Source organism: Pelodiscus sinensis, chromosome 13 (genome assembly GCF_052426305.1).
Source record: "Pelodiscus sinensis isolate ZL-2025 chromosome 13, ASM5242630v1, whole genome shotgun sequence".
In the NCBI taxonomy this organism is placed as follows: Eukaryota; Metazoa; Chordata; order Testudines; family Trionychidae; genus Pelodiscus; species Pelodiscus sinensis.
The window spans coordinates 45,397,513-45,416,994 of record NC_143064.1 but is presented as its reverse complement, the minus strand read 5'-3'; the positions used below and the strand labels follow the sequence as shown (position 1 = coordinate 45,416,994).

Genomic DNA, 19,482 nt, shown 5'->3' with positions numbered 1-19,482 from the left:
CCGACCAACTCGTTTCCCATTGATGTAGCTTTCAGCCCTTCCCCCTCCCGGCGGAATTCAAACCTTGGGCCCAGCGGTGAAAGCCTTGGACTGAGCCATTGCACCCTCCTCAGCCCTGGCTTTCCACGTGCCCCTTGTTAGAACAAGCCCGACCCCCCTCAGCCTCCTCCCGCGGGGGAAAAAGAGCAGCGAAGCAAGCTGAAGGAGACACCTGCTCCTCATGCCCACCCCAGGTGTCTTGGGGTCTCGCTGCTGGCCCCTCCTAGAAGCCGGTGAGCAGGGTCACTGCTCCGTGGTGGGTGTAATGCACTCGCTCCCCATGTCGGCTTCCTGATTTGCGAGCGAGCAAGCAAGCGGTGGCTGTGTTTACCAGCTCGCTCCCTGCCGGGGCTCTGGGGCTGAGCCAACCGGCTTCTTTAAGATTCTGGTCACAGCGGGTGCTGGATTTCTAAGGCTGTGGTGATCTTTCTCTTTCTGCACAGACGCCGTCGTCCGTCCGTGCCGGGCAAAGAGAGAGGGGACGGGGGGAGAGGTCAAGCGTCCTGCCAGCCGCCTCGGCCGTAGGGAGCAGACAGTGAGTATCGTGCACCACGAAGCAGCTCGTAAGTAGACGAGGCTGTCTTGGCATTTATTGGCGTGGCTTTGTTTGGGGACTATTTCCGTCTCCGCTGAGCCCCGGAGAGGCTGGGGGACATCTGGCAGCCAGAGTCGGTGCCCGCTGGGCTCCGTGGTGGCCAGGACGTTGCAGCGAGATGCCGCGGGTCCCTTCCCTGCTGTGTGTGTGTGTGTGTGTGTGTGTGTGTGTGTGTGTGTGTGTGTGTGTGTGTGTGTGTGTGTGTGTGTGTGTGTGTGTGTGTGTGTCGCACAGGCAGCTACGTGGCTGCTCCGGATCTCCTTTAAAGCACCACTAGTCCCTGTTCATTAGAGTCAGATTTATTGGAGTCACAAGGGGGGGGGGAGTGAGAGAGGGAGAAACTAAATCAAGTCCTTAATGAAATGGTCTGCCAGGCAGGCTGTCGGCCACTTAACCTGTCAGCAAAACCGCGGCTCCAAAATGCTCAAGGGGGAAAGGGAGCAGAGGGAATCGAATGCTGATTCGCCGCCGCTTCGTGGCAAGAAGGGTGCTGGGAGCAGGGTGGGTGCTGTCTGTCTGTCTGTCTTTCTGAGGTTCGGCATTGGACATGTCCCCTCCCCCAAGGCACCCGGCTTTGCCCCACTTGAGACCTCCCGGTCTGAAGCAAGGGGGCGGGTTTCATTCCCCATGTCCAGTCAGTCCTGGGCTTCCCTTCATTGCTCCCTCAGGACGACCCCCGTCCCCTGTCCTCAGAGCAGCCCCCTCGTACTATCCCTCCCGGCCTTTCCCGCTCTTCCGGGGTGAGAGGAATTTGGGCTCGGTCGGAGGATTCCCCAGCCAGCTCCGTGGTAATCTACGGTGCGTGTGTGCAGCAGAAGGCTAAACCTTTCAGGCGTGACGGCGCTCTGAGGATTTCACTCCGATCGAGCTGTGGAGAACAGAAAACCTGAAATGTTCCCCACAGCTGAGAAACGTGAGGAGCCTCCAGCATTGATCGGAGGCCAGTGGCTGGACGGATGTGCCAGCCAGGCAAGCCCCCTTGTGCGAGAGGCATCCACGTGGGGTTTGTTGGGTCCAGACAGATCCCCGGGGCGTGCGCACACACGTGGTGCCAAGCCCACTTACCCACCTGTGCCTTGGGCCTGACAAATCCAGCCCAGCATCCTGTCCTCATGCACACGAGCGCCCTGTATGTGCGTCTGCACAGACACACTGCTGCTGGAGTGCACGGCCACGCCCAGGGCCCTTGGATACCTGCATGCCCCACCCAGCCAGGTCTCTAGCATGTGAACATACAACCTTACATGCAGTAACACACGTGCACCAATGGACACGCTGGTCTAACATGCAGACACAAACGTCTGTTCAGGCCAGAGCGCACAGAGACTCTGGAACCTGGGGTCTAGTCCCAGTTCTGCCCCTGATAATGATCTTAGGCAAGTTCCCCCCCTCCTCCCGTGCCTCAGTTTCCCCTCCCACCTTTTCTCTCTGTTTGCAGTGCAGACTCTTCCTGCGTCCATATACTAGTGTTGGCCCAGAGGGGTGCTGATCTCAGGCGAGGGTCTCTGGGGCAACGTGGGCATGTGATCAGCAGCACGGCCCCACGGAGCCGCGAGCCCTGCGGATTTGCCCGCGATGGCGGCCCCAAGCAGGAGAGGTGCTGCTCCCAGGTTCTGAGGATGCTGCCAGGGCTCTCTGGGCATCGCCTGCTCTCCGTGGGCCTGCTGCCCCGCTGAAGTGGGTCCGTTAGCATGGTGCTGCCCTGGGGAAGGGCGAGCTGCTGGCTGGCAAAGGGACCTAGGAGAGCATGGCCAAGATCTAGCTTGGCAAGCTGGCGCGGGGTGGGGCGGCTGAGGTGAATGCAGGCGACAAAGCAGTGAGGGGAGGTCGCCCCATGTGCTGTCCACCGGGCGCTTTGCAGGCAGTGAGCTGGGGAGCTCAACCCCATCCCTGGCAGACACTGGTCCCGGTCACAAACACCTGGGTGCAAGGGGCACCGACGGGCTCCCTTGTCGGCCTCACAGAATGGCCAGTGACCGAGTGGCCCTGGCGACCACGCTCCCCTCTCAGCCCCCACATTGGCAAGCCTGTGGGGGTGGGCATCCTGCCCTATGGCTGCAGCAGGCACCTGGCTCCCGTGGGGCAGAGGTGGGGGGAGGGCTGGACGCCCAGTGCCTCTAGCTGGGCGGTTGCCTGCAGCAGTGGGGCTGGGCAGCCTGGGACTGCGATGGGTTCCAGTCTGCAGCCAGAGTAGGGCTGCTGTCCCAGCGCGCGTGTGGCCGAGGAAGGGGCTGTACCCTTCCGGGAGATGAGTCGTGCTGCGGGGACACAACTCGCACGGGAGGGAAGGGCCACAGAGCAGCCAGGCCCAGCTCCCCGGGAGGGCCACCGCCACCCTGGAGCCGGAAGGCAATTCCCCGTCCTCGGTGAGGTGCTAATTAAACCACCGCGAGAGGGCATCCCGCGTTTACCACTGCGGGTGCCCACCTGGGACGCTGCGGCCCCTGCGCCTCGTGATTGGGCCTGGAGGGTGGTTTATCAAAGCGAGAGGTTGCTTCGATGCCTGTTGCTTCCTTTACGTCCCTGGCGGCGCCGCCTCTTGGTTCAAGCTCTGCTCCTCCGGGGGTGGGGGGCTGGTTTCTCTGTTCCGCGTACAGCCCCAGGCGCTAGATTTCCCAGCATGCACAGCCCTCGAGGCTCCGGCCACGTGCTCAGGTGCCTGGATGGCAGTGGAACTCCCCTGAAGATCTGCTCCCCTCCCTGCAGATAGCGCTGTCAGGCCCATCAATGTGAAAAGTGCTTTAGAATCCGCGTTTTTCCCCTCCTGGGTGCAGATATGGTGGGGGTGGGTGACGGGGGAGGGTATAGGAGCAAGGAGCTGAAAAGAGAACGCGGGAGCTGCAGAAAATGGAGTCGTGCTTCCTGGATTAAGCCGGGAGAAGGGGCAGAACGGAGGGAAGTGGGAAGAGGCAGCAAAGGGGGGGGGCAGGGTGCTGGGGTGGCTTGGAGGGGTTTCCGTCGTATGCAGAGTTACCGTTTGGTTGGGTGGCTCTCCGCACCCTCACGCCCCTGACGTCAGCTGGAGCATGTCGGCCGAGCTCAGAGGAGTGGGAGCCCCGCCCTGTTAGAAGGAAAGCTCCCCCGCCAGGCCCATGGCACCACCACTACCCAGGGCAGCAGGATAAACGTAGCCGCTTGCTCCCACCCCAGTACAGACGCACACGTGACCAGATTGGAACCAGCTGCACGCCACCTCGGCTGCTCGCTTACAGGCGGCCGCTTGACGGGACGGGGGGAAGAGAGGGCAGCTCCTCCCAGCAGGGGTGCTGTGGGGGGACAGGGCAGCTGACCGGGAGAAAGCAGAAGGGGGGATTCTGCGCTCCCCGCGGGAGAAGAGCTACCGGGGGATCAGGGGCCACATTCCGGCCAGTGCATGAAGGGGTTAAATCAAGTAGCTGGAGCGAAGGACAGAGTCAATGTCAGCCTGTCCCATCCTACAGGGCCTGTGTATGCAGCTGGCACCCAGGGCTTGCAGGCTGCTGTCCTGTGGCCCAGCAAGCAATGACTCAGCGCAAACCCAAGCCGGGCCGTGTGGCCGGCCCCAGGACAAGCCCTGGAGGGCAACGGAGTGGCACTAGGGAGCCTCTGTTCCTGCCACGCCGGGGCAGCTGCACAGGGACCGTGGCGGAATAAGGACCCGTCTTGCTGAGACAGCAGCGGGCCCCCGCAGATCAGCTGATCTATGACGAGCCCTCTGCTCAGCCCAGGCTCACCGCACGCACTCGCTTGTCCGTAGCCCTTTGCACTCCTGTAGGAACCCTCAGCCACGAGCCCCCGGGCCTGCCACGTTCAGCCTGGCCTCCAGCACTGACTGGTCTTGGCCCCTCATGTGGTCGCGCGCAGAGGCCGCTGCCCGGGCAGGGTTTAGTAGCGGACACTCCCGCTCGGCGCCCCAGTGACTCTCAAGCCTGTGTGTGCTCCAGCCCCGGCTGCAGGGTGACGAAAGGGAGCAAAGCTGGATTGAAACCGGATCTCGGCCTTGCGGCGCCCCCAGGCTCCTCCCTGTGGCCACGCTGGGCTGTAGTAGCCCCTCGAGGTCCCCGTGAGAGACCGTCCCTGCTCCAAAGCGCTTCTGGTCTAACTGGAGGGTGGGGCAGCAGTGGGGGAGAGAAGGTGCCTTGCCCAGAACCCAGGTCTCCAGCCTCCCACTCCAGTGCCCGAGCCACCGGATCACACAGCCCGCGGCAGAGCAACGGGAGTGGCCTAGCCCTGCTCAGGTGGCACCCCGGCTCCTGTCCTGCTCCGTACCCCTCCGTTTGCACTGGCACATGCAGCTCTGTGCACCTGCGAGGGGGAGGAGCCAGCCCAGCGGGGTCAGCGATGGGCAGGTGTGAAGGGCCGGGCAGGTTACTAAGAGACGGCCGAGTGTGGTGGAAGCCATCTGACCTCTGGGGAAGGACGGCCCTGCCTGGACTCTCACACGGCTCCTTCATCCTGCCTGTCCGGAGCGCGCGGTCACCTCCTCCTCGCTCACCTCGCTAGCGGAGCTACCCATTTCATGGCCGAAACCTGCAGGCAGAGCGGCGAGCGCTGAATTCCTTGCCGGGAGCCAGGCTGCCTCTTCTGCTTCATTATTTACAGCGGCGTTTGGCTGCCCCGCTAACTTCTCCGCTGCCTCTGACTTCTGCCTGTGCCGGGGAGCGCCGCTTGCCTTCTGCTGGCGGCTGCCTTTTCGTGGCTGCCATCTGCCTCCTGACCTGGCGGAGTGATGCCAGCCGCCTCGCTGACTCCAGCGGGGCCCAGCCCTTGCTGGTGGTCGAGGCGTGTGCTGCCAGCAGCAATTAGATACGACTTTAGGCTGCCGGGGCTCCGGGAGCTGTGCTGGCAAGGCCGGGGGAGGGCTTCGGTGGCAGTGCGGCAAAAGGGGTGATGTGGTACGAGAGGAGTGTATAAAATCATGACCGGTGTGGCGTAAACGAATACAGTAAAGCTATTTACTTGTTCCCATAAGAAATAGGGGTCACCAAATTAAATTAGTAGGTTACCTGGTTTAAAACAAAAGGATTTTTTTTCATGCAGCGCACAGTCAACCTGTGGAACTCCTTGCCAGAGGATGTTGTGAAGACCAGGACTTTAAACAGGGATAAAAAAAAACTAGATAGATTCATGGAGGTTAGGTCCATCAATGGCTACTAATCAGGATGGGTAGGAATGGTGTTCCTGGCCTTTGTTTGTCAGAGTCTGGAAATGGGTGACAGGAGGGATCACGTGATGATTCCCTGTTGTGTTCCCTCCCTCTGGGGCATCTGGCTTTGGCCACTGTCGGCAGACAGGACACTGGGCTAGGTGGACCGTTGGTCTGACCCAGTCTGGCCATGCCAGGAACAAGGGCAGCCATCGCTGTTCCCTGGAACGCTGACTTCTGCGCCTGCTCGGCTCTCCGCTGTCCTAGGAGTAGCTCATCCTTTTGCACCCAGACCTCGCTGTGGGCATCTCACTTGCCCTGCCGGCAGAGCGGGCGAGCTCCTTGTGTCTCATCGGTTCTGTGGGAGCCGCTCCCAGAATGAGCTGGCTCCATTGGGTGAAGTGACCTGCCGCTGTTTCTCTCAGCCGCGGGTGGGGAGGAAGAGGGTGGATCCCATGGCCTGGTGCGGGCACCCACCCAGCCTCCCCATGGCCAGCCTGGGGGCAGGACTGTTCTGTGGACTCAGCCTCCCCCCAGCCATCCATCCGCTAGAGCCTGAATAACGGGCTCTGTGGGCTCCCGTCCAAGATGGAGACCAGCACATGAGGCTGGAGCTGCCATGTGTTCCCTATAAAAATGGTTCTTGGCTGTTTCCCAGCTCTCCTGCTGCACGGGCTCCGGATCCCACATGCATCGCAAGCAGAACGCCGAGTGCAGACCGGCAGATGGGGGAGCCAGACCGTGTTCCGCGGGAGAGCCAGGATTTCAGCTGCTCTGTTTGTCTTCGGGATGCTTGGGGCAGAAAATCAGGGCTGGGGGGGCAGTCACTTTGGGGCCCGATCTTGCTATGTGCGCCCCTGCAGAATGCCCGTGGAGTTCACTGAGAGTCCTGTGCCTGGATTGGGAAAGAGATGAGCCCTTTAAATAGCCATCCTGCTTCTTGTGGTGAACTCCCTTTTCCCCGCCTTAACATCCTCTCCTGAGCGCCTTAGGTTCTTTCGGTTTCCAGGGAGATTGCCGAGAACTTAGAAAGAGACCCTTCTCCCTGAACGGAGCTGATCCGGTTACTGGGGAGTGAGACAGCCCAGACCCCAGCCCTGCGAGGTCGCTCCCATGGAGGGGAGTATAGCCAGGCGCTGGGCGGGAGGGAGGGGGGGCCCTCTCTAGCTAAGAGTGAGGCTTGGAGAGTGGGGTCTGGGCACAGTTGTGTGGAACCATTGGCCCCTCCCCACCCCTCACGAGCCAGGCCTGATGGAGAACCTGCCGGATGGATTCTCCAGAAAACTCAGTCGCAGGCGGGGACGAGACCTGCCCATGGACCCCTGTGTTTGGGTGTCTCCCTTAAACGCTCCTCTGAGCCGAAACCTGAGTGTGGGAGTGAGCTTCCGCCCTGGGGACTCTGTTCAGGCCTGGGGATCTCCCCGGTGGGTCCCTGCCCCATCAGCTTCCATGGTCCCCGTCTGGAGCCTCTTCCCTGGGCCTGCGGGACGCCGCCGTCCCTGCTCCGTAGTCAGGCTCTCGTCCGAGGCTGCCTGTGCCCTGGTTTCTGAGAGAGACTCCGTCAGGGAGCTGTGTAGCCATGCCTCAGTCTTGGTCTCCGCGCCCCCAGGGTTACCAGACAAAAAATCCCAAACAGGCAGGGAAAAATTGGCTGAGGAAAAAAAAAAAAAAAAAGAGGTTGCTGCGCCTTTACATTTCCTTCCCTGCGCCCCCCCTCCCCCCACAAATGCTGCCAGCCATCTTTTTAGGAAAAAAAAGGCCGCTGCACCTTTAAATGACCACACTTCTCACTCCTCCCGCCCTCGCAGATGCTACCGGCCAGCCGTCCCAGGAAAACAGAAAATACCGAACATTTTACATGTCCGGTATTCTCTGGTTTTTCTTACCGGACGAAAGGCCAAAATACCAAACTGTTTGGGTGAAAACCGGACCCCTGGCAACCCTACGTGCCCCTCGCTGGTGGCATGGGTCTGCTGGAGCTGGAAACGCCCCCAAGGGACTCCACAGGCCTGACCCTCTGCTGGTGTGCTCCGGCAAAGCCCCGTTGACTGCTGAGGAGCCTGCCGCACATCCCCATCCGTCATTGTTCAGAAAGGGCCTCTCTTGAGGATCCCTGCGTGCTGCTGACAGGAGGGCTGGAGAGCAGGGCTCTGGCTTGAGAGTCCCCGCCTGGCTGCCACTGGCATTCGGAGGCAGGGGTCTCCCCCAAGGGGCAGGGAGCATGCCTTGTTATGGAGTCTCTGCCTTCTGCCCCAGGCCCCCAGCCTCCACGGTCTATTCCTCATGCTAGGCAGCAGCACCACTGCCCCAGGCAGCAAGAGGGGCCTGTAAGGAAGGCGAGGTAGCCGTCTTAGAAGACCTAAGGCCCCTCAGAAGAGGCAGCCGGGAATGTCAGCAGGTCTCTCTGGCCTTTCCTCCTGCCTTGGCTCCCAGAGCCTTTCCAGGGACCAAACAAATGAGCCAGTCTCAGCGAACATGGGGATTTTTTCTGCTGTCTAAAGCAGCCTGTGGTTACAGCCCCAATCCATCGGGCTGACGCGCGGGACCAGGCCGTGCAGGCTGTAAGATGTGGACGGTGTCAGAGACCAGCCGGCTGCTGGGGACCGACTGCAGGACGGCTCTAGCACGTCCCTAGGTCGTTTGCCATGGTAAGAATCCTCCCCAGGCCGCCTGGGGCAGGCTGTGAGGGGGAGAGGAGAGCTGACCTGCCGGAGGAGTCCGTTTTCCACCCACCTTGCTGCTCAGGGTGGGACTTTCCCCCAAGCTCAAGGCCACGTGGTTGGGAGGCTCTGAGCAGGGTGCGCGACACGCTTGTGGCAGACCCGTGTCCCAGAGCCCCCACGCAGAGCCATGTGCATCTGTTCCGTCTGTCTCGGCTCCCCGCTTGGATCACAGCCCGAGCTGGGGAGGGAGGGCAGCTGGGAAGGGGGGGGTCGGTGGAGCTGGGCGTGCGTTTTCCATTGGCAAAGGCAGTTTTGTCGAGTTCGAGGCGTGGGGTGAGAGCAGGTTGATTTCCGTGGTGTTTTCGACAGGAAGGGATTGAAACAAGAACAAATGGTTTGGTGGTCTCGTTGCCTTTCCGTTTGTTTCAACTTCGAGATGGTTCCTTGTAATGGCGTGTGAACGGGGCCTGACATATTAAGACATTTAATAGTTTTGACGCTATCTAAACAAACTGGCTTTACCGTCTCGGAACAAAATGATTCAACGTTTCCAAATCAAACGTTTTTGGCATTTCCAGTCGCTGAAAAATGTCAGTGGTTTGCTCCGATTTGGAACCAAAACAGATTCTGAAATGTCATAATTGGCCTCAGCGTGGGACGTGGCTTCTCCAGGGTTCGGCAGCAGGGACAGAAATCGGGGCCTGGCGCCATCTCGTGTGACTGCGACTAGTGATCATTAAAGTTGGGCTCTTCGCACCCAGGGCTTGTCAGCTGAGGGGTTGAGGTACCCCAGTTCCTGGAGTCACGTGATCAAAATCTGCACTTGCATTGAAAAATACGGTATGTTTCTAGCCTTCGTGGTTGGGAAGAAAAGCCTGTAACAGTGGCCCAAGCCAATGTCTGCCTGAGCCTGCAGGGAGCCTGAGGTGATTACTGTGCGTGAGGCAGCTGCCCCATGCCACGCCAATGGGATGTCAGCTACACCTGACAGAGCTGTAGCCCACCCCACTAGAGGGGTCTCATGTTGGAGGACAGGGACTCCCTGGAGGGGGCCATTGGAGGGCTTTGAAGGTTCAGCCAAGAGGGGAGCCATATGCAATATGCTGCATCCCAAAGCACCATTCCCGGAGCCTGGTGGCTGTGTGGTTGTCATCGGTGCAGCGTTCCCAACAGGAGCCGGTTCTGGGGCAGCAGTGTGGCACAGCAGAGCAGAAAACTGGGAGTCGGGACTCTTGGGTGCTAGAGCCAAGTGTGTCACTGTCCTTGGGCAAGTCACCAAACCATCCGGTGCCTCAGTTTCCCCATGTGAAACATGGCAGTAGTCCTCGCTTGTTTCACCGTGCTGCTGGGCTACCGACAGGGGTGACACATGGGGGGGTCGCCAGGGGGTGGGGAGAGCGCAGGATGGGGCAGAGCGAGGGAGGAGAAAGGCGGGGTCTGGGTTGGAGGGGGGTTGTCACAGCCCTTTGAGGGGAGGGTCACGTTGCTGAGGGCCTCCCAGTCCTGAGTCCTCCCCCCCTCCAGTCACCTCTCATTACTGATGTTTGCAGTGCGTGTTGAGCGGCCGAGGTGGAAGGCGCTAGCAGAGGGCAAGGTGTTCCTGTGGGCCCTCCTGCAGGCCTGGAAGCCATTTTCAGGCTCCCTCTGTGGCCTCCACTCCAGCCTCCCTCTGGCACAGACAGAGCTGTAGTGAGCTGTGTCCCACCCTGGGTATCCCCACTCTGCTCCGGAGGAGACCCCGGAGTAGCCCGGCGTGCCGGGGCAGGACTTGGGAACGTAGCCAGCGTGGTGATCAGCAGAGCTCCCGTAGCGCACGGGCTGCCCTCAGGGAGCCTGCCCTGGGCTGTGCTCTCCTGAGTGCCACTGCAGGCGAAATGTCCACAGGCTGTTAAGTCAAGAGACGCATGAGGCCATAGACGTGTCCTGGACCATGTGTCACAGACGCTGTGGTGCATCCTGAGCCTAGACTAGCCAGCTCGTGTGGGGACGGTGTCTCCGGCCCGTGGGCACCGCTCCCAGGTGGATCAGAGGCAAGCAGGACATCAGGAGCCGTGCCTGCTTTTGCCTGGGGTGGGCTGGCACCATGGTCTGGGAACGGAAGGTGTCTGTTTTCTTCCCATCCCGTTCCAGTCTGTGCCCAGCGTCGGGGCGTTTTCCTCCTGCGGAAATGATCATGCAGAGGGCCGGCCATAAAAACGCGTAACGTTGTTTGTCTCTTATCAGAGATGAAGCAGGGAAGTGAGGGGAATTTTAAAGCGTCCCCGATGCTAATGTCCCAGGATGTGACTCTGAGGACAGCTAAATGGGCAGCAAACAGGCACTCGCCATATGCACAGCCAGGACAAGAGCTGCCTGTGCAACTGCTTAGCATGCCTGCCCTCGACCCAACCTGGTAGCCTTCCTTTGTGCTCCCTTCTTCGTGGTTCATTGTGGCAAATCCCTGGCACCTGCTGCCAAGGGACTAGAACTCAGGCCTGGACACTCTTGATCTGGGCACCTAAGTACCTTGGAGGATCTGGCCTCCATCTCCAAGAGCAGCAGCTCTTTCCACGTGGGCTAGAGGGGGAATCTCACTTAGCTGCTGGCAGTAGAGGGCCTGTGATGTGAGCAGTTCTGGTTCCATCCCACAGAGGGCAGTGTTGCACATACACACTCGCCAGGGTGTATAACAATGATATAACCCGTAACGGTAGCTTCTCGGGAACGAAGTTCATAGAGCCACTTCTCCTGCCCAATACGGAAAATAACAGAACCCCCGTGATCATCGCCTACACCCCCAGCTTAAACCCCTCCAGACCATCACTGACAATCTACACCCGATCCTGGAAAACCATCCCTCGTGCTCACAGGCCTTGGGAGACAGGCCAGTCCTCGCCTACAGACAGCCCCCTGACCTGAAGCAAATCCTTTGCACACCACACCTGATACACTCGCCCAGGAACTTACCTCTGCAACAAACCCCGTTGCCAACTCCATCCACACAAGCGACACCATCGCAAGCCCTAATCACATAAGCCACAACATTAGTGGCTCATGCAACTGCACGTCCTCTAATGTGACAAGTGCCAGCAATGCCCCACTGCAAGAGATACTGGCCAAACCAGACAGTCTCTGTGACAAAGGATAAATGGACACGTCAGACATCAGGAATGGTAACACACGTAAACCTGTAGGGGAACGTTTTAACCTGCCTGGACACTCAGTCGTGGATTTAAAAGTAGCTGTTCTTCTACAAAGGAGGTTCACTAACCAGTTACAGCGAGAGACTGCCGAACTGGAATTCATCTATAGATGTGATGCCATTACCCTGGGCTTGAACAAAGACAGTAAGGCTACGTCCACACTGGCCCCTTCTTCGGAATAGCCATGCTAATTTAGAACTTTGGAATAGGGAAATAAATCCCCCGCGGGATTTAAATAAACATGGCCGCCGCCATGTAGGAATAAGAGATCCTCCAGAATAGGGCTTTATTCCGGAGGATCGCGCCACTCTGGACGCTCTTTTCCGGCTTTTCCCCAAGCCGGAAAAAAAGTGGCGGCCATGTTTATTAAAATCCCGCGGGGGATATTTAAATTCCCCGCGCATTTCCCTATTCCAAAGTTCTAAATTAGCATGGCTATTCCGAAGAAGGGGCCAGTGTAGACACAGCCTAACTGGTTGGCGTGTTACACAGCCAGTTTCTCCTGCCTTTATCATCCACATTTCCACATTCAAAGCTATGAATGGGACACATGCCGCTTGCTTAATTAGCCTCATTAACACGGGTCCTACAATTGACAGGTACATCTACTGAGATATCGCTCTCTCTTGGTTTTTGTTATTTACGCTCCAATGCATCTGATGAAGTGGGTTTTGCCCACGAAAGCTCATGAGTCTGTATATCTTGGTTAGTCTCCAAGGTGCCACAGGACTGCGCGTTGTTCCTCCAGGAGGGGACAATCCCCAGACAGTCGGGCAGGTTCCACTGGCAGGCCTCATCAGCTCTTCTGGCCAAGTAGAGTGGCTTTGGCCCAGCAACATGCTTGGCTTTAAATCCATGCCCGGTCCCAGTGACGCCAATGTGCGTGAGTGCTTGGTGAGATAAGGGCCTCGCTGGCAGCCCCAAGAGGATCAATGCAGAGCATGTAGAAGCTTCTCTCCAGCATGAAAAAGCAACTGAGCAGAGGAGGCCTGGGGGGAAGCAGCCTGGCAGAGGGACTTTGGGAGCCGCAGGAAGAGGCAGCGGCAGAGTTTGAATCTGGTGACAGTTGACAATGTGCTGATGGGGTGAAAGAAATGAATAATCAATGAGTGCCCAGTGCACACGCTGTGCTTTTTCTTTATTGCAACCAAAAACAACACACAAAACCTCTCCGAACCGGGTGAGTAGCTTGGAAGAGTTGCTGCTACAGAGTGAACTTTGCCTCCTTTCTGATTGCAAAGTGTCCCTGAACAACCTGGGACTGATGAATGTTGAGGGACATTTGTGGGATATTTTCAGGGAATTGTTCTTCTCAGTCTGCTTGGTGCACGTGTGCAAACTTTGAGACGTGCCAGTTAGTTAGGTTTGGCGACGGAGGCCACATGGGGCGCTTCTGCTCAGCTGGCTGACGGTAACTGTCAGGTGTGTGGTTCAAATATTCACGCTCAAAGGCTTGTCTCGATGGGACAGTTTCACCTATGGTATTAACCAGTTCAAACTGCCATGTGGCACTGGTTGAAGAGGGGCTATTCCAGGTTAGCTTCAGTTAACTGGGAAGAAGTCATGCTGAACCAAATAAGAGCATAACAGCCATACTAGGAGAGACCAATGGTCCATCTAGCTAGCCCAGTGTCCTGTTTTCCGCCAGTGGCCAATGCCAGATGACCCAGAGGGAGTGAACAGAACAGGGAATCATCCAATGATCCCTCCCCTGTCATCCATTTCCAAACTCTGACAAACAGAGGCTACGGGCACCATTCCTACCCATCCTTGCTAATAAGTATTGATGGATCTCTCCTCTGTGAATGTATCTAGCTCTTTTTTGAACCCTGTCAAAGTCCTGGCCTTCACAACCTCTTCTGGCAAGGAGTTCCACAGGTTGACTGTGCACTGTGTGAAGAAGTACTTCTTTTATTTGTTTTAAACCTGCTGCCTATTAATTTCACTTAGTGTTCTTGTGTTATGAAGAGTAAGTAAGACTTCTTTCATATTCCGTCATATTCCCCCCCCCCCCCCAGCCGTCTTTTTTTCCAAGCTGCAAAGTCTCAATCTTATTAATTTCTCCTCATGTGGAATCTGTTCCATAGAGCTAATCATTTTTGTTGCTCTTTTCTGAACTTTTTCCGATCTGAATATATCTGTTATGAGATGGTGTGACCATATCTGCAGTATTCAGGATGTGGGTGTACCATGGATCTAGATAGAGACAATATATTTTCTGTCCTATTTGCTATCCCTTTCTTAATGATTTCCGGCATTCTGTTTGCTTTTTTGACTGTTGCTGCACATTACATGGATGTTTTCAGAGAACTCTCCACCATGACTCCAAGATCTCTCTTTTGAGTGGGAACAGCTAATGTAGGCCCCATCATTTTATTTGGACAGTTGGGATTATGTTTTCCAATGTGCATTATTTTGCGTTTATCAACATTGCCCCTCTGACTGAAATGACAGTGTCCACATGGGTCTGTACCGGTTGAACTGGATGGGTTTTGATTTCCTCAAATATTATCCAAAGTTTGCTGTTTCTACAGCTATTCCTGCCATTAAAGACATTGGCCCTGCTCTAAAAATAACTCGATAAAACGGAACCTTACCAGGACTATAAAATTATCCATGAGGAAGCTGCAGAATATACTGTAATGTACCATCATGATGGGGTGAAAGAACATGCCGTCATTGGACATGGTGTAACTGGCCACTGTGTGTTCCATGGGGAAGAATGATTGCTCTGAATTTCAGCTCTTTACTATAGATTTTGAAGATCGCTGCTGTGCAGCATATGGCTGGGGAGGTGGAAAGGCATCCCCCTAGGGAAAGCAAAGCAAAGCAAAGCAATGTGTGGGAAGACCAGACTAAGGGAATGTCTGTGTGATCTTGAATTTATACCACACTCATAGGCGTCGGGTGAAAGGCCAGCTGGGGGAGGCAAACACTAGCCCCGCCCCCTTCTACTGAGGCCCTGCCCTTTCCACTGTGGGCCCACCTCTTCCACAGAGGCCACGCCCCTTCCACCCAAGGCCACGCTCACTCCCAGCCTGATCCTTCTGGGCCATGTGGAGAGCCTTGGTGGCCAGGCAAAGCCGTCCTGATGCTTCTCCGGTGGGCAGGAAAAGCCGGGCTGCCTTCTCTGGCGTCAGCTCCAGCCTTGGGCAGTTGATCATGTAGGCAATTTTGGGAAGGCTGTGCCTTCCCTCGCCTATGCTACCAACTGCCCATGACCACACTCATCAACCTACGTGCTCAGGTACGAACAGGAAAGCTGTCTGTCCCTGTTGCCCAGGGGAGGGTGGACCCTCACGCTGGAGGTGGGACCCATTGGCGGAGATGCTTAGAGGAGCCCAGTACTGAACGGTCATGGCAGCTGATTCTCTGCTCTCGTGGGAGGAATGCTTCCACACTGAGGGGAGTGTCCCACAACGGAGCAGAATGGGGCACTGTGTCTGCATCCCGTTAGGACAAAGGATTGCAAACTTTCTTTTTTTTTTTTTTGCTGGGGCCTCCCCCTTCGCAAATATTTCAGACTGCGATTTCTCCTCCACCCCAACTTGCTAACAAATGACTCTGTACAGACGCATTGGAGCACTAAATAAAACGCTCCTTAACCCTGTGGCCAAAGCGCTGTAGCTCTTCACACAGTGTAAAGCGGGCTTGCCATGCGTTCCAATAAAGAGGATGCTACTGAGGGGAAGGAGGAATTGGGAACCGGGGGGAGGAGGGAGCGTTACAGCAATACCATACTATGCCACCCTTACTCTCCCTTCAGTGCTGGGCGATAGACCAGTGGCTGCCTCTGCCCATCACTGAAGGCAGTGCCACTAGCGGCAGCAGCAGAAATAAGGGTGGGGACAATACCACACCATCGCACCCCCCCACCACAATAGCTTTGCAACTGCCTTCCGGGTCAGGACATCCTGAGTAACTGTCCCTTTCCTGAGAGGGGTCACCGTGTTAGTCTGTATCTTTAAAAACAACGGGGAGTCCTGTGGTACCTGAAAGACGAACAGCCGTATGTGGGTGCCAGCTTTCGTGGGTAAAACCCACTTTGTCAGATGCAGGGAGTGGAAGTCACAGAGGTAGGGGTCTGTATAAGTACTCACATTTCAAAAGAAGGGAGTTACTTATCAAGTTGTAGGACCAGCGTTAATGAGGCCAGTTCAGACAGAGTCGATGTGCTCACTCCCAGCAGGCAACGGGGAGGTGGGAATACTGAGAGAGGGGAAATTGCCTTTGTAGGGAGAGGACCATTCTAAGTCCTTATTCTGTCCTAATCTGACAGTGTTGAATTCAAATGAATCACAGCTCTGCTGTTTCTCTTTGTCTGGTTTTGAAGTTTTTTTGTCGAAGGATGGCTTTGAAATGGCTTTTCAATCTGTTACTGGGTGCCCAGGGAGTTAAAATGGTCTACCAGTTTTTGTATGTTACCTTTCTTGATGTCTGATTTGTGTCCATTTATCATAGAATCATAGAATACTAGGACTGGAAGGGACCTCGAGAGGTCATCGAGTCCAGTCCCCTGCCTCCATGGCAGGACCAAATACTGTCTAGACCATCCCTGATAGATATTTATCTAACCTACTCTTAAATATCTCCACAGATGGAGATTCCACAACCTCCCTGGGCAATTTATTCCAGTGTTTAACTACCCTGACAGTTAGGAACTTTTTCCTAATGTCCAACCTCTGCAGTTTAAGCCCATTGCTGCAGTTTAAGCCCATCGCTTCTTGTTCTATCCTCAGAGGCCAAGATGAACAAGTTTTCTCCCTCCTCCTTATGATACCCTTTTAGATACCTGAAAACGGCTATCATGTCCCCCCTCCATCTTCTCTTTTCTAAACTAAACAAACCCAATTCTTTCAGTCTTCCTTCATAGGTCATGTTTTCTAGACCTTTACTCATTCTTGTTGCTCTTCTCTGGACTCTCTCCAATTTCTCCACATCTTTCTTGAAATGCGGTGCCCAGAACTGGACACAATACTCCAACTGAGGCCTAATCAGTGCAGAGTAGAGCGGAAGAATGACTTCTCGTGTCTTTCTCACAGCACACCTGTTAATGCATCCTTTGTGGCAGAGACTGTCTGGTTTGGCCAATGTACATGGCAGAGGGGCATTGCTGGCGCTCGGTGGCATAGATCATGTTAGTAGAATTTCGGAGGATGAGTCCTTGATGGTGTGGCTGACATGGTTTGGTCCTGTGATGGTGTCGCTTGTACAGTTGTGTGCACAGAGTTGGAAACAGGGTTTGTAGCAGCGATCTGCACACAAGAGAGTCACTTCCTAGACACTATAGTACAAAGACACGATGGTCACGTAAATACCGCATGTACCCGAAACGTGCTGTTCTTACCTACATGCCTCTTGCTTCCATCCAGGACACATCATCTGATCCACTGTCTACGGCCAAGCCCTAAGATACAGCCGCATCTGCACCAACCCCTCAGACAGAGACAAAAAAGCTTCCAAACCAAACCACAAAGAGAAATGGGGATTTCCACTCCATGCATCTGGCCAAGTGGGTTCTACCCACGAACGCTTATGCCCAAATAAATCTTTACGCTGCCATGGGACTCCTCATTGCTTTTGTCCGTTACCTGTAACACAGACCTGTCTCCCCATGTTCCCTCACCAGCCATCACACGCTCCAACCAGCTGATGGGGCCGCATCTGGTTTCTAACACTTTGCATGCCCAGGCTGGAGCTATGCTCTGAGACCTGAAGGGCGTTTTTAAAATCCACAGTGATGAATCTCTCTGACGGTGGCTATACCGGCCTGATGCCGTCGTCCCTGGAGGGGATCTAGTGCTGGAGGCAGGGGAATAAGGCTTGGGAGGAAGAGCTAGCCGGGGAAGGCAGATGTCTTCAAAATGCGATTGTAGCAAGCCTGTATTCAGGTCCCGTCTTCCACGCTGCTGCCTGCCTTGGGGCCAGCTCTCCCATCTGTGGCACGAAGTAAGGAGAGCTCGGTTAAAGAGCTCCCAGCAAGAAAGTAAAGGTCATGAGCGTCTGTGGCTCCTTTAACAACCACGGGGGGTCCTTCTTCACACGTGACGCCAGGCAGACCACTGCCACGTGCTGCGGCTGGGAGTGTGTGAAGCGGGTGGGCAGTGTGATGACCATCTGTGCTCCTCACAGCTCAGTGCCATGAGTGAAGGGGGTGGAAGGGTGATCAGATATAACCTTACAGGCCGCGAGCAGGGCAACAGGGAGGATTTCTTTCATGCCTGGTGCAGCGAGATGGCTGTCCGGGCCCCTCTGGGACTCTCCTTTCTCTGAAGGGTCAGGTATAAGTAGGGATGGCACCTTGCAACCGTACCTAGCAGGGCAGTAACTAGAACCTTGGTCCAAGGAGTGGCATGGGTTGGCTTGTTCTTGGTAGGGGTCAGCAGCTACACGCCCTGTGGGGATAAGTGTGTTTTGGATGCTGTGTCCCATGGGCCAGATTCTCCCACCATCTGGAGTGGTGCTGAGCACAAGAGCCGGGTGGGGGAAGGTGGTTTGAAGCCCCCTTTGTGCTTCCCACATTCTTGGCTTTCCGGGGTGGCCTTCCTGGCTCCTGGTGTATACAAAAGAGGCCTCCGGCCGGCTCTCGTTTACACTGGCCCACGTCAGCCTGTCGGGGTGCGTCTACACTGCACCATAACTCAAAATAAGTTACGCCGCTTGAGCTACGCAAATTGCCTATCTTATTTCGATGCTATTTCGGAATAGCTGTCTGCACAGGGCCAAATGTCGAAATAACCCGCTATTCCAAAATGCCCTTGGCTCCTCGTGGAATGAGGTTTACAGGACGCCGGGATAGCGAGCCCGAAATAACGGGCTTGCTGTGAAGACGCGGGGTAGCTATTTCGGGAGGCTCCAGTATCCCGAAATAGCGTTGCAGTGTAGACGCACCCTTAAAGTCCATCCCACAGCCCTGAGCAGTAGAGCCCAGCAGTGACCCGGTCACGCCTCCTCCCTCAGAGGTGCCGTGGGCTACCAGGCAGGCAGTGTGGAGCGTTGAGCCGGTTCCCTGCAGCCCAGGGACACCTGGAGTCCGGTGGCACCGTGGAAACGAACAGCTGTATTTGGGCGTCCCCTTTTGTGGGTAAAACCCACTCGGTCAGATGCTGATGAAGTGGTTTATGCCCATGAAAGCTTTTGCCCAAATAAATCCATTCATCTCTCTGGTGCCACGGGACTCCTCGGTGGCTTTGCAGGTACAGATTAACCCGGCCACATCTCTGAGGCCTTGCACCAGGGCATCTGCTGAGACTGATGCTGCTGGGTTTGTGGAAGGATCCAGGTGCCAAAAGGGGAGCGGGAGCCTGGCCTTTGCTTCTCTCTGCCCTTGCTCTGCTGTCGAGATCAGCTGGGACACATCTGCAGACAGGCCCTGGGATCTCCTGTCAGAGCGTTCGGGGAAGGGCCCCTGAGCCTGGATCTCCTCCCGCCTGTGGACCGGCAGGGCACGTGGCAGGGCCTGTCTGCTTACCCCAGCGCTTCTCTGACGGGGCTGGAGAGGTGTTTGGAGGGTTGTTTGGTCACGGCCTGCGAGAGGCTGGTGGTAAGCAGGAAAACACAGAGACCCTGTGTGACGGCGAGTCGGGGTTCCTCTGATCCTGCAGCCCTGTAGCAGCAAAAACAGACTCCACCAGCCAGTAGACTAGAGGGGGGTTATTGCTTCTCCAGGATACAGCACAGCATAGACGTGATGTGGCTACAGGAGTCTGGGCCAGGATGCCTCAGCCCCCTTGAGATGGGGTGCCTGGGCCCCTAGATTCTAGCCCCCTCCTTAGTTTGTTTCCTTCATGGTTCCAGCCCAAGACTACCCCTTACCCCGCACACTAACTTTATTAGTTCTCTCGCTGCCCTCAACCGGTCTGACCGGTTGGGTCTTTG

The 19,482-nt window shown here is 56.2% G+C and overlaps 1 protein-coding gene across 1 annotated transcript in view; it reads left to right on the top strand.

Moving 5' to 3' along the window:
• The first annotated feature begins 391 nt into the window (after positions 1–391).
• The window catches only part of FRMPD3 (FERM and PDZ domain containing 3), an 80,492-nt gene continuing 61,401 nt past the window's right edge, over positions 392–19,482 (top strand). The window contains exon 1 of the mRNA XM_075896708.2: positions 392–574. The gene's annotated coding sequence lies outside the window, so the exon portion shown is untranslated. The remainder of the gene's footprint in view (positions 575–19,482) is intronic.